This window comes from Phalacrocorax carbo, chromosome 11 (assembly GCF_963921805.1).
Source record: "Phalacrocorax carbo chromosome 11, bPhaCar2.1, whole genome shotgun sequence".
Classification (NCBI taxonomy): Eukaryota; Metazoa; Chordata; class Aves; order Suliformes; family Phalacrocoracidae; genus Phalacrocorax; species Phalacrocorax carbo.
In genome coordinates, this window is record NC_087523.1 from 16206805 (window position 1) to 16220225 (window position 13421).

Sequence of the window (13421 nt, forward strand, 5' to 3'; positions counted from 1 at the left end):
GAGCACAGCGTTGATGCCTCCGAGGTCTCCGCATCTCTCACAGCTATCATCATAAACCCCCTCCTCACAGAAGCAGCTTGGAAGAGCTGTCACAGCGTGTCCAGGGTGAACAAAGCTGCAAGCTGATTCCCACAGGAGGTGGGATTTTCAGACTTGCCTAATTTTTGTCCTTCTTCCCCCATGCAAGTGAAGGAATGAGAAGCCTTAGCAGCTTAGAGGAACTACTTCCTTCCCAGGCATATTATAAGTACAATTACAACTTCCAGAAACACTATGATCAGGTTTCTCTAGGTGTAACAGGGATTATTTTTTTTTAATAAAAAGGGAGCTGTTTTTCCTTAGATACTGATTATTAATATCCAGTAATGAGCACTCCTTTCCCACTCCTCTTTTGGGACCCGTTGAAGTTGTCCAACCTTTCAGGTAGTTACAGTACAGCTTCCAGGTGGTCTGGAGTTCAAAATGTCAAGGAGATTCAGAGATTAAGGAATGCACCAGGTTTTGCAGTAATTAGAGGCTACATGACTGAAGGCTTCCTCCCCAGCCCCCAAAACTCACTACTATTAAAGCCTTTCTATAATAGAGAAGGAGAAAATAAAACATTGGAGGGGAACTATACTAGTGCTCCAGGTGGAGTAAATACAGCAGAGTAAGACTTAAAAGCCGAGACTACAGCCACAGTGTGCAGACTTACAGGAAGGTTCTGCCCACAAGAGACTCTGCAAGGGTGACACCGAGGTTGCTCGTGGTCTTGATTTGAAACCTGTACTACAGGGGAGCACAAGCAGGCCCCATCAGCCCTCCAAGAGCACAGCTGCTAGCTATATGTGTAAACATAACAGGCAGATTTCATCACCTGGGATGAAAGTTAAATGCTACCTTAACCATAATTAAAATTTATCCCTAGTGTCCTGCATCTCCAGCCTTGCAGCTGAGCTACTCACTGCATGAGAACATCAGAACAAGAATAGAGCACTGCCTAAGCTTCACCCATTGCTGCTTTCTCAGCAACTATCCCTTCCAAGACAGCTTTGGTAAGCAAATCTTCCCCTGAGGGGAGCAGGGTGTTGCTATAGCAGTGTGTTTTTCAAGGTAAATTCTGCTTCCTGGACACCAGTGCAGGTTCCTACAAGTTGAAACCACTCCACACACAGCAGCTGACTCCAGAGGACAAAAGGGTCCTCTTTGTGCATGCTGCTCTTCCTCAGAGCTCCAACCAGTTTGAAGCTGTTGCACTTTTAGATCTTTGCCTTTTCTTCCAAATCTTAGAAAAAAACCAACAAAACACACAAACCAACAACAACAACCAAAAAACTTTGCCCCTATCTTAAGCTTAACGTAGCTTTTGCATTGTGCATTTAATAAAACTGAAGCACAAGCTGGAAAGGGGAGGACAGAGAACACCTCCAGCAATTTAAATCTGCTGTGATAGCAAAACCCCCTCAAGTTATGAAGGCCACATTTCAGTTCCCCAGCTAATTAACTGCCAGAAAACAAGTTTAGTTTTAAGGAAACATTTTTCAGTGTTTGAATTTAAGGAATCTTTATTGTAATACCATGTTTCTTATTTACCACTTGAGTTTCATAACCAAGAAAACCAAACTGGCTCAGACCCCTAAACACAACACCAGCTTTCCAGCTGTATGCTCTTCTCTGGTGCAGCCCAGCACCTGACAGAAAATGTGCCTTCAAAACTTAAGTTAAAAATTCAGTTATGAAACCTGCCATCTCTGCACACTTTCCCTTCCTCTACCACTGGCTTCGATACCCCACCTAACATCAGAGAGTCCATTAATTCAGTCTAAGAGAAATGTTTAATGTTTTCTCTGCGCAATACTCTGAGGCAACACTGACAAATGCTGTGTATGTTTTTCCAACTCCTGTGAGGCCATAGCAAAGTGAATAATTAACTCCCAGCTGTTTGACAGCTTTGCATGTCATGGAAGCCAACTCAAGAACTCCAGCTCTAAGTCAGCTCCTCCAGCCTCACTTAAAATTGGTTTCTCAGCTCATTCAGGCATTGAAACTGTCTTGCATTGTTGAAACTTGATTCAAACCAACCAAATTCAGATTCAGTTAAGTCATGAAAGACCCTTTTATTTCAGCTTAAAGGCCTCAGTGTAACCTGGGGAAAGTTCTATAGATCTTTATTTCCTCAGATAGCAAAATCCAAACCCCTCTGATGTCTCTATCACCTTTACCAAGAACAGACAGTAAAACACCACAATGGGACCCTTTCCCCTTTGGGAGCGGACCCAGATACAACATAGGTGAAAACACTTGAAGTCAATAGTTTTATAGGCATTTTTAAGAAAGAAGGTATTAAACATGATAAGTAGGCAAGTTATTTCAGAACAAGGAAAAAGCTAGCATGCAACACATGTGCTCTAACATTTCAGATCCCATAATTCCCCCCCCCCTTCTGATGTCCAAAGCTCTGCATCATCATTAATCACGGTGAAATTAAGCACCCAGAGTTTTGCCAGTATTATTTCACTTTGTACAGACAGTGCCTTGTGCAACCCACACATCTGCCATGGCACAGCCGCAGCTTTCTCTCCCCGAGAGCCAGCACAGCACACCCCGTGGCTTACCAAACACTTCACTCAGGCATACCCATAAACAGTCTTTGGTCTTAGTGGCATCAGCAATCCACTTCAACAATGTAGAATCACAGAATAGAGTCATAGAATCATTAAGGTTGGAAAAGACCTCTAGGATCATCAAGTCCAACTGCCAACCCAACACCCCCAGGCCTCCTAAACCATGTCCTGAAGTGCCACGTCTACATATATTTTGAAAACCTCCAGGGAGGGTGACTCCACCACCTCTCTGGGCAGCCTGTTCCAATGCCTGACCACTCTTTCAGTAAAAAAAAATTTCCCAGTATCCAATCTAAACCTCCTGGAGCAGCTTCAGGCCATTTCCTCTTGTACTATCACTAGTAACTTGGGACAAGATACCAACACCCACCTCACTACAGCCTCCTTTCAGGTAGTTGCAGAGAGCGATAAGGTCTCCCCTTAGCTTCCTCTTCTCCAGAATAAACAACCCCAGCTCCCTCAGCTGCTCCTCATCAGACCTGCTCTCCAGACCCTTCACCAACTTTGTTGCCCTTCTCTGGACACGCTCCAGCACCTCAATGTCCTTCTTGTACTGAGGGGCCCAAAACTGAACACAGGATTCGAGGTGGGGCCTCACCAGGGCCGAGCATGAGGGCACCATCCCTGCCCTGCTCCTGCTGGCCACACCATTGCTGACACAAGCCAGGATGCTGTTGGCCTCCTCGGCCACCTAGGCATGCTGCTGCCTCATGTTCAGACAGCTGTCAACCAACACCCCCAGGGCCTTCTCCACCACGCAGCCACTCTTCCCTAAGCCTGTAGCGTTGCCTGGGGTTGTTGTGACCCAAGTGCAGGACCCGGCACTTGGCCTTGTTAACCTCATACAATTGGCCTCAGCCCATTGATCCAGCCAGTGCAGATCCATCTGTAGAGCCTTCCTACCCTCATGGAGATCAACACTCCCACCCAACCTGGTGTCATCTGCAAACTTATCTGAGGGTGCACTAAGTCTCCTCATCTAGATTATTGATTATATTAAACATCTATATATTATATAGATTATATTAAACAAGATGGGCCCCAAAACTGAGCCCCAGTGAACACTTCTCATGACCGGCCACCAACTGGATTTAGCTACATTCACCACAGCTCTCTGGGCCTGTTAAAGACTGAGGCAAAGACGGCGTTAAGTACCTCAGGCCTCTCCTCATCCTCAGTGGCACTGTTCCCCTCTGCATCCAATAGAGGATATTCTCCTTGGCTCACTTTTTGTTAACACATTTGTAAAAAAAATTTTTGTTAGCCCTTACAACAGTGGCCAGATTGAGCTCTATCTGGGCTTCTGCCTGTCACCAAAATCACCAGATTCTCTCTGCAAGACCTAACGAGATCCCCGTACTGTCCTTGAGTCGCAGGCCTCTTCTTCCAGAAGTGTTAAACTCTCCTTTTTTTCCCCTGAGTCTCAGCAAAAGCTCCCTGTTCACCTAGGCCAGTTGTCTTCCCCGCTGGTTCATTTTACAGCACACAGGGACAGCCTGCTCCTGCACCTCCAAGACTTCCATCTTGAAGAACGCCCAGCCTTCCTGGACCCCTTTGCCCTTCAGGACTGCCTCCCAAAGGACTCTCCCAACCAGTGCCCTGAACAGGCCAAAGTGTGCCCTTCGGCAGTCCATGACAGTGGTTTTGCTGACCCGCGTCCTTACTTCACCAAGAATTGAGAACTCTAATTTCATGGTCGCTAAGCCCAAGATGGCCTCCAACCGCCACATCTCCCACCAGTCCTTCTCTGTTTGTGAACAGGAGGTCAAGCGAGGCACTTCCCCTGGTAGGCTCACTTACCAGCTGTGTCAGGATGCTGTCTTCCACACACTCCAGGAACCTCCTGGACTGTTTCCTCTCTGCTATGTTGTATTTCCAGCAGACATCTGGTAAATTGAAGTCCCCCACAAGTACAAGGGCAACCGATTGTGAGAGTTCTGCCAGCTGCTTGTAGAATGCTTCACCTACCTCTTCATCATGGTTGGGTGGTCTATAATAGACCCCCAGCAGGATATCTGCCTTGTTGGCCTTTCCCCTCATCCTTACCTATAAGCACTCGACCTTATCATCACAATCACTGAGCTCTATGCAATCAAAACACTCCCTTAACATACAGAGCCACCCCACTGCCTCACTTTCCTTGCCCATCTCTTCTGAAGAGCTTATAGCCATCCATTGCAGCACTCTAGCCGTAAGAGTCATCCCACCATGTCTCTGTGATGGCGGCTAAGTCATAGCTATCCCGCTGCACAATGGCTTCCAGGTCCTTGTATTTGTTGCCCATGCTGTGTGCATTGGCACAGATGCACTTGAGTTGGGCTGTCCATTTCACACCCAGCCTTGGTATGGCACCCCTAGGCTCCTCTCTAGCGGGCCTGGCTATATCCCCTTCTCCCTCTGTGAACCTAGTTTAAAGCCCTCTTGATGAGCCCCACCAACACATGAGCAAGAATCCTTTTCCCCCCCCTTTGAGACAGCTGAACTCAATCTGCTGCCAGCATGCCTGGTGCCATGTAAACCTCCCCATGATCAAAATCCAGTGACACCAGCCTCTGAGCCATGTGTTAATCAGGTGAGTTTTCCTGTTCCTTTCAGTATTATTCTTCCCAGCCACTGAAAGGACTGAGGCAAAACACTGCCTGTGCTCCTGATCCTTCAACCCATCGCCCCAGTGTCCCAAAGTCCCTTTTGATCGCTTTTGGGCTTCCCTCTGCAACCTTATCGCTGCCCACCTGCACAACGACCAGCAGGCAGTAATCAGAGGTCTGCACCAGACCAAGGAGTTTACCAGTGACATGTCTGCCCCAGGCCCCAGGGAGGCAGCAGGCTTCCCTGTAGGGTGGGTCTGGTTGGCATATTAGGTCCTCTGTCCCCCTCAGAAGGGAATCACCTACAACAGTTACCATCCTTTTCTTCTTATCAGAGGCGGTGATAATGCGTGGGGATGACTGACCCTCCCTAGGCACCCCCCGGATGGACCTTCACCTACATCCTCATTTGCCTGGCTCTCAAGTTCCAGAGCCCCGTATCAGTTGTGTAAGGGCAGCTGGGAAGGTGAGGGAGGCCCGGAGGGGATTCACCCATCTCCTCAAGCAGGGACCTGTTTCCATTCCCCCCATCGCTTAGGTCCCCTCCTTCTGTTCAGTGGCAAGAGGGTAGGGGCCCCTTTTTTCCTTGTGGAGCCTCCATCCGCCACCTTGGCCCCAGGGATGGCAGGGTACAGCTCCACCAATTTATCTCCCTCTCACACTCCCTGATGCTCCTTAACCTTTCCACTCCCTCCCCTCAGCTCTGCCACCAGGCAGAGTACATCATTCCCCTGGACGCACTGCAGCTGCCCTCCCATACGCTCAGGCACCCCCTGCAGCTGGAGGCCTGGGCAGCTGCATGGTTGTGTGGGGCTCTGTCTGGGTCATCACATTCCTTCTGGCAATGGCTTTTGGGCAAGTCCTGGAGCGCGATGGCCACTAGCTGAGTCACCCTTTAGAGCCAGGAAGGGGGACTGTGCCCTGCCTGCACGAACCGCCAAGCTGCCATGCGAACAGCCGCACTACGCCCTGTTGGTACACCCTGCTCCTCACGCTCCCTGGGGGCTGCTCCTGCATGCAAGGGGCTTTGGCCGCCATCACCCGTGTCCCGGCCCACGCCAAGTCAGAGCTGCCACTCGCCAGGAGCTCACGCCTCCCCGCCCTGGGGAGGGCTGGGGTAGCCTCTCTCTCCCTGTGCTTTTGCCCTCATGGTTTTGCTGCTTTAAGAATGGTCCCCCGGCACAATCCTCCACTCTGGAGCTCTTCACCTTGGTGACTTCACCATATATTTTAACCTATTATCCAACTAACACTAAATTTTCCTTAGTATTCAACTGGGTTTTTAATATCAAAGAGAAACAGTTTCACAGAAGTCACTGGAGTGGGAAGGAAAGAATTACTGTACTGTTTCCTATCTGAAAGTTAAACATTATCTTTCCCTGAGTAGAAGGGGTTTTCTGACAGGCTAGCCATGGCTAGCTGATTGGAAGTTGTTTAATATCACCATGGCAGAATGAGTCAGAATAAAATTCATAATTTATCTGGTTTTTTTTTTAAATGATATCCTTTTTGTTTTATGAAGGAATTAAACACCAATTCAGCAGACAACAAGGAACTGTTTTCTTTGAATGCTTTAAAAGGACTGAGAAATGAAGGACGCATTAACAGATTAAAGGCTGCAGGCATTCTGCTACAGCTGAGCAAGTTCTGCCAGAGAACTACTACAGGATGAAGAATTTTGTTTTTAAAGAGCTTGTGTGATCTTGCAGAGAAGTCTTCAGATAATGCAGTCACACAAGAACTGTTCAAAATACCACAGCAGTAACCCATCACACACCCTTTCTGCAGCTATAGAAAGCCCCAGCTGACATGCTCAGAAGATGCAAAATGGAAGAAATTACTTTTTATTTTGATTGCTTCACATACAAGAAGAGCAAAAAGCATACTTTAGAGTTTGAATTCTGAAGGAAACGATAGTGATTCTGCTGTGGTTAAGGAGAACCTATCTGAAGACTCTTTAGAGATGAGATACAAACCCTGGCCTTGGTCAGATGGTGGCTGGATCTTTGCTGTTATCTACATGATGTGGTGCTTGCAGCACAGACAACCAGCACTAGCTGTGCCTTCAGCCTTAGTCAGAGGAGCTAGGACTATTTGCCTGGCATCCCTCCAACTGCCAACATCAGCAAAAGGCATCAGGAGATCAAGCCAGCTCCTGTACTCTGACATGAAAGACACTGTCAGTTGACTCTCCAACGATTTCTTACCAGATTAGTACACCTGGCTCTTCAGGCATGTAAGAATAATATTTACTACACTGTCTTTCAGGTTCAAAAATGAAAGACACAACATCTTGAATATACTTTATCTCACTGTATTGAAATAGTAAGAAACAGGATTTCTGGTGGTTATCAAACAGCTTGGTACAAGTTTAAGTTTACTGTTATCTGTTACAGTAGAACGGAAAATAAACTAACAGTGTACACAGCCTGAGCCAGTTATTACGGACATGATGTAATTCACCACAGATGAAAGCCAGCGCTGCACACAAAAGCCATTGTGTCTCAGCACCATGCTACAGACCCAAGGGCTATACCCAGCCTCAGAGAAGTACTATGAAACCAGATGCCTGCACGCTAGCTCTGCTCTCATCAATGGCACAATGTTGACCAAAAAAAAAAGTAACAATTGCTCTTGTCCACGTGCACAAGGGCAAGCCTTATCAGGAACACAGTCTGACCGAGCAGCACCTATCCCAGCGCTCATTCTCCATCACAGACACTGTCAGAGGAAACGTCATTCTCATGTCTTTATTGCCCTGCGATAAGCTCTCCCCTTTGCAAGAAGGGAGGGTGACTGAACTTACAGTTCCAGGAGCAATTTAAGCCTGGAAAAGCTGACATGTAGGTAGGCTTGTCCCTCCCTCTTCTCCCACTCTGCATGCTCTCCACCCCAAACATTACCTGGCACCAAGATAAAAGAATTGCTCACTTCCAGGCTACTTTGCAGTTATTTAAAGCAACAGTCCCTTATGATCCCAACTTTTTGGTTGAACTGTCTTCTTGCTCACACTATCAACTAAATTTAATGAAACCTACTTTCAGCTTGCTTTACTTGGCAGCTGGCACTAGGCCTGATCTCTTCCTCCTCAACATACAGGTCTTTCAAACTACAGAGGTAAACATTCAACAGCAAGACACTTGAAGAAGTAGCAAAAACTGGCAGGAGTACTCAGGAACAGGAAGCAATAGCCAGAGCTTTAAAAAGAAAATTAAAGGAAAAAAATAAAGAAAAAGGGAGAGGGAAGAAGGAGCATTACAGAGAAATTTAAAGATGACAGCAAGCCTTAGAAGATCCTCACCATGCTGAGGACAAAAGAGAGGGAAGCAGCAAAATTCCCTGTGCTAACTGGTGGTTGTGTTGTGCAAAAGTGACACCTATTTTTAAGAATTCATGCCCACCACAGTCTTTGCCTGGGAACACATACCACCACATGCTCCTCACCAACACTACATTTATTAATAGGACTACACTGCTTGGGAACTACCGCCCGTGTTTGTCTAGGGAGACTCTTCGGTGAGGTTGGCTTCCAGATCAGTCACCCAACAGTTACTGTGTGGATAAGGAAGATTTCTACACTAGGAAGTGTGGGGAAGCTTTGAAAAAGCAGGCTGAGTGTCTAAAGGAGCACATCAAGATCAAATGTAGTTTTACATGACAGGAGTTTCCATGGGTCCCCAGGGAATACTAGAGGTGGAAACCAACCTGCACTATTTAGTTTAAATAGTCTTAAAAGTTATTATTTGCCAAGGGAATCCAACAATTATCAGTCTTTTTTTCCCCCTCCTTTCCCCCCTGGGCCTTTAGGCTTATGTAAGTGCTGCCTGGCCCTAAATCTTAGAACATGAAATCATCCTTTAAAACAGCAGCCAAGACAGTACACTTAAGGGCACCAAGATGAATGAGCTCTGTAGGACAGCTCTCTTCACATGCTGTTTAGTCAGTGGCACTTGCAAGTGTAAAGTATCATCTTTCAATCTTGCAAACAGCATCTAAAACTCTCTGGAGAAACAGTGATCAACATTCCCTCATGAAAATTCTTCAGTGAATTTACTCAACAGCTTTCAGCCGTTTTGATTTAGTAAATACATTGCTTGCCCTCTTCAAATGAGATTGAGCTCACAGCTAATATCCCTTGCTCTCAACATACTGGTAGCGGTTAAGTGCTTACTGGAAACAAGTAAATTTGAGAAAGCTAATGATAAAATAATGCAAGTCAGCATGGTGTAAGCCAGAAGGCATCTGTCTGCAGAAAGACACCAGGTCACATATGATACAGCAGGAAACAGTGCTGAGTAGGGCTGCTGTTCGCTCACTGGCACATTCAAGACTGGAGGCAAACAAGCACCATCATTGTTTTAGGGCCATATGTCCCACACAATGAAGCCTCTTCCACCACAGCTGTCACTTAGGATTTTAATTCATCCTTCCACATTTCAGCAGCCCAGTAAACCCAAAGAGCAGGGGCACTGCACAGAGCTGTTCCACGCTATTTGTGGATTGGTGCCTACCCTGCAGTTTTCCATGGCACAGAGGTACCTAAATTAGACCAGAAAGTGCAAGGGCAGGGATCAGAAGTTGCCAGTAACATCAATTAGTCTATCCTGCTTCTCAGTGCCTCTCATGCTTGCTCACAGACAGCTGTGCTGTGGGCAACCCCAACGCACTGTTGCTCCCCCCCACCATACCCTGCAGGTGGGAGATCAGGGTCAGCATCCAGACTCCATGTACCATGGTCAGTTACCTGAATGCCACTATAGCTGTGACATTAATTTAAACCAGGCAACCAGGAGAACTGAACTGAGCACATAAAGACAAAGTTGCAGCACACGCACATCAAATAGCTATTCCTAAAGAGGTACAAACTCCAGGCACTACAGACTGCTAGTATAATCCAGGCACAGCAGATCATGTTCCATCTCAATAAGGAGCTGCTGATAGGAAGGGCTAAACAATCTGCAGAGGCTCACACCTTATGTGGCCAGGGAACATGGGAGAGCAAGTGTCACTAATTAGACCTTGCATCCTCATTCCTCACCTCAACTGTGCTCAGGGCAAGTCTTCACTCACTGCAGAGGCAAGGCGTGCTATTTGTTTATATAACATTTACAAAGCATCAGCACAGCCTGCCTTGGGATCACTATTCTGTCTGTCTTCAACGGGAAGAGTTTTACAGGTCACATCAGCCTTTTAATATCCTAGCGAAGTTTTTAGCTTGTTTCTAAAGATCACGCCTCACACAAAGCTGGAGCAGAGCACAATTACACACTTTTGCCATATACTACTTCCTCTAAGCATATGGGGATTAGCCTTCACCTCAGTGAAATTCCTGCAGAACAAGTTAAGTGGCAGTACTACATATTTAACCTTTCCTTCCCCTTTCACCCACTGATGCAAGTTTACACTTGGACCAGATCTTGTTAGCCTGAGACACGCCGTTACTCTTTTAGCCAGAATTATTTAGCTGTGTTCCCCCAGAATAAGCCCTCTGCAGATCAGGTGATGTGTTTCTCAAGGCTAGGTTACACGACAAGAGGGAAACCAAAGAAAATTATCACAGTAGCTTTCTGACCTGCAGAGAATCCTTCTTTATCAGCTGCAGGGAAATACTTAATACCAAAGAACACTTTCCATGGTTACCACCGTACCCTGACGCCAAAGCCACCTTCCAGCCTGGTTCTATCTTAAGTCAAGGTCCACCTTTAAAACAAACCAACTCTTGTCATGCACTTTTTCCCCACATGCTGCTGTTTTTCTCCAATCAAATGTCTGTTTCAGAAGGTCAATATAGATTACAGAGAGGTACAATTATAAGCACACAGAACTGTACTTTGAAACCCTGCTCAGCCTGCCACAGAGCGGTACCATCTTCTTAAAAGGAACACAACTGAAACTCAAGTTTGCTACCTGATATGGTTTTGTGCTTATAGAAGTACAAAGTAAATACTACTTTGGGCTCCATTAAATCCTTATCATTCTGTGTGTTAGGGAGGATTAGGCAGGATTTTATCATATCTGATTTGGCTATTTATCACATTCTGTTGGTTTTATTGCCAGGGTAGTTTTGTTTCTGGTGGTTGTTTTTTTGGGGTTTGTTTTTGTTACAAGTTGGCACACCAGAAAGTTTCTGCACGGAGCACTGATATAAGCAATAAAGAATTCATCCAACTAAACATGATGATTCTAAGAAAAGAAGTCTCTGGAAGCAGGATGACCAGGACAAACACTGCTGTCAAGTACAGGTACAGTTAAGTCTCTAAACAAGAAAGTTGCTTCAGAAGCCAAGCTTGACAGCCCCAGGAAAAGGCACACAGTACTTCTAAATACACCTGCATTCTCTTGCTAGCAAAGTTCTGCAAAGAAAAGCATGTTGTGCCATATGTTTTATCAAAGCCCACCCACGGGGATTGTCCTTCTCTGCCAGGCGGATGAGGGCTCCCATGCCCTGCTCCTGTGAGAGGAGCCCTGGGCACCACTGCAGGGCAGGTAGGAAGTGCTACCCCAGGCACCTCTGAGATGAGAAAGCCCTAAGGCTTACCTCCCCCTCACCCCAGCAAAGCCACCTCCTCCCAATTCCAACTGCCTCAGCTTGGAGGAAGTGCTCAGCCTTGTTTGGTTTCACTTGATGGCAAATGATGCCCCAGTTACAGCAGAAATGAAGCCAATTAGGAAACCCAGATTGTGAAGTCACCGTTAGCACAGCTACGGCCGTTACAGCCACAGCAGGAGTTGTAGTTGCACAACAAAATGTTCTTTAGAGAGCGGGGCTACAGAACAGTTAAGAGCATCCAGTGCCACCACTGAAGGCCAGAAGAGGAGACCCATCACAGTTCACACAAAGCACAGTTCAGCAAAGGGCAATCTGACCAGCTCCTACCTCAAAGTTTGAGCTCAGTCTACAGCACTGCATCTCAGAGAGAAACAAAAGGGAGGGTGGAACAGGAGAGAAAGTGAGGAACTAAAACAAGGACATGGAATAAAAGCAACAGCAGCAACCAGCTTAGCCCAGTAATTGTGCTAGGACATGGCAAGGAAATGTCACGGAGATGAAATAAGCGGTTTGACAGAAGCTGTCTTCTCTGAGAAGTCACTGTCCCGTTTGTCTGCAGTTCAGCTGGGAAGTTTCCACATGCCCTCGAGCCCATAACCCATCATGCAGGATAATCAGGACAGCTAGAGCCGCTCTGACATAAATCCCTCAGCAGAAAGATTAGAGGCAGCCTGGCAGAGGAGGGAGCTCCTCTCAGAGCAGATGGCTTATTTCTAGAGGCAGCTGCCAGCAAGATTAAGATGCTGTAGGTGTCCCAGTGGCCAGGGTAGAGGAGGGTGCAGGAGCACATATGCCTTCCTCTCAAGAACAGGTTCAGCAGGGACCTACCCAGGTCAGCAGTGCCCGAGAAGCTCCTCTGAGAGCTGCAGGGTTAGGCAGGCATGCAGAGAACAGGGCTCAGGGCAGGGATGCTACTGTCAGTTCAGCAGGAGGAACTTGCCCAGCGATAGCCAGATCTGGCAAGCATTTTTCAGCAGATGATCTGATTACACAAGAAACCTCTGCCTCAGAAAGGCCAGAGCCCATTCAGATTGTATGTTTTAAATTCTTAAAGCGGAGTACAGACCATCACACAGCTCATTAAGATTGCATTCAACGAACCTCCAGAGGCAGCTACTGTTTCCTTGTCTCACCTCCACCACTGACAGACAAAAATCCTCATCACCCTTGTCAGAGGGGTGCTGCAAGGATATAATTATTTTTTTGAACCAGTCAAAGCTTTAAGATTCACTATTCATTTTCACTATTGTATTTCTCTCTGGAAGACGCAGCTTCCCAAAGCAGTGCCACTTAACAGAATACCAACAGGCCACAAGGCACGTGCTCATCAACCCAACAGCTGGGCAGAGCCACCAAAGCCCTGTCCCACCACAGACAGGGCACCTGCTCCTGCTCTGACCAGCGGGCAGTTACGCAGCTTTCAGCCCAGGGCTGCTTCTTGGGAAACAGCGGCCTGAAATACAGCCAAGTCTCATTCTTCATTTGAAAGATGCGCGGTTTGGGGGAGAAACAAAACCCCAAACCAAACTACTGCTGGCAAATAGGAGGCTTTCTGCAGTGAGAGAAGAGGGACTCTGTCACCAGCCTCTGCAAAACAGAAACAACCTTTAAAGGGCTCCAGCCGCTTGTGTTAGAAGTGGCATTTTGCTGGTGAAAAGTTACCTGTGGAAAAGTCTCATA

At 46.9% G+C, this 13421-nt stretch overlaps 1 protein-coding gene across 2 annotated transcripts in view; it reads right to left on the reverse strand.

Moving 5' to 3' along the window:
• Positions 1 to 13421, reverse strand: part of RNF128 (ring finger protein 128) — a 41380-nt gene that overhangs the window by 16956 nt on the left and 11003 nt on the right. The gene's annotated exons all lie outside the window — the stretch shown is intronic.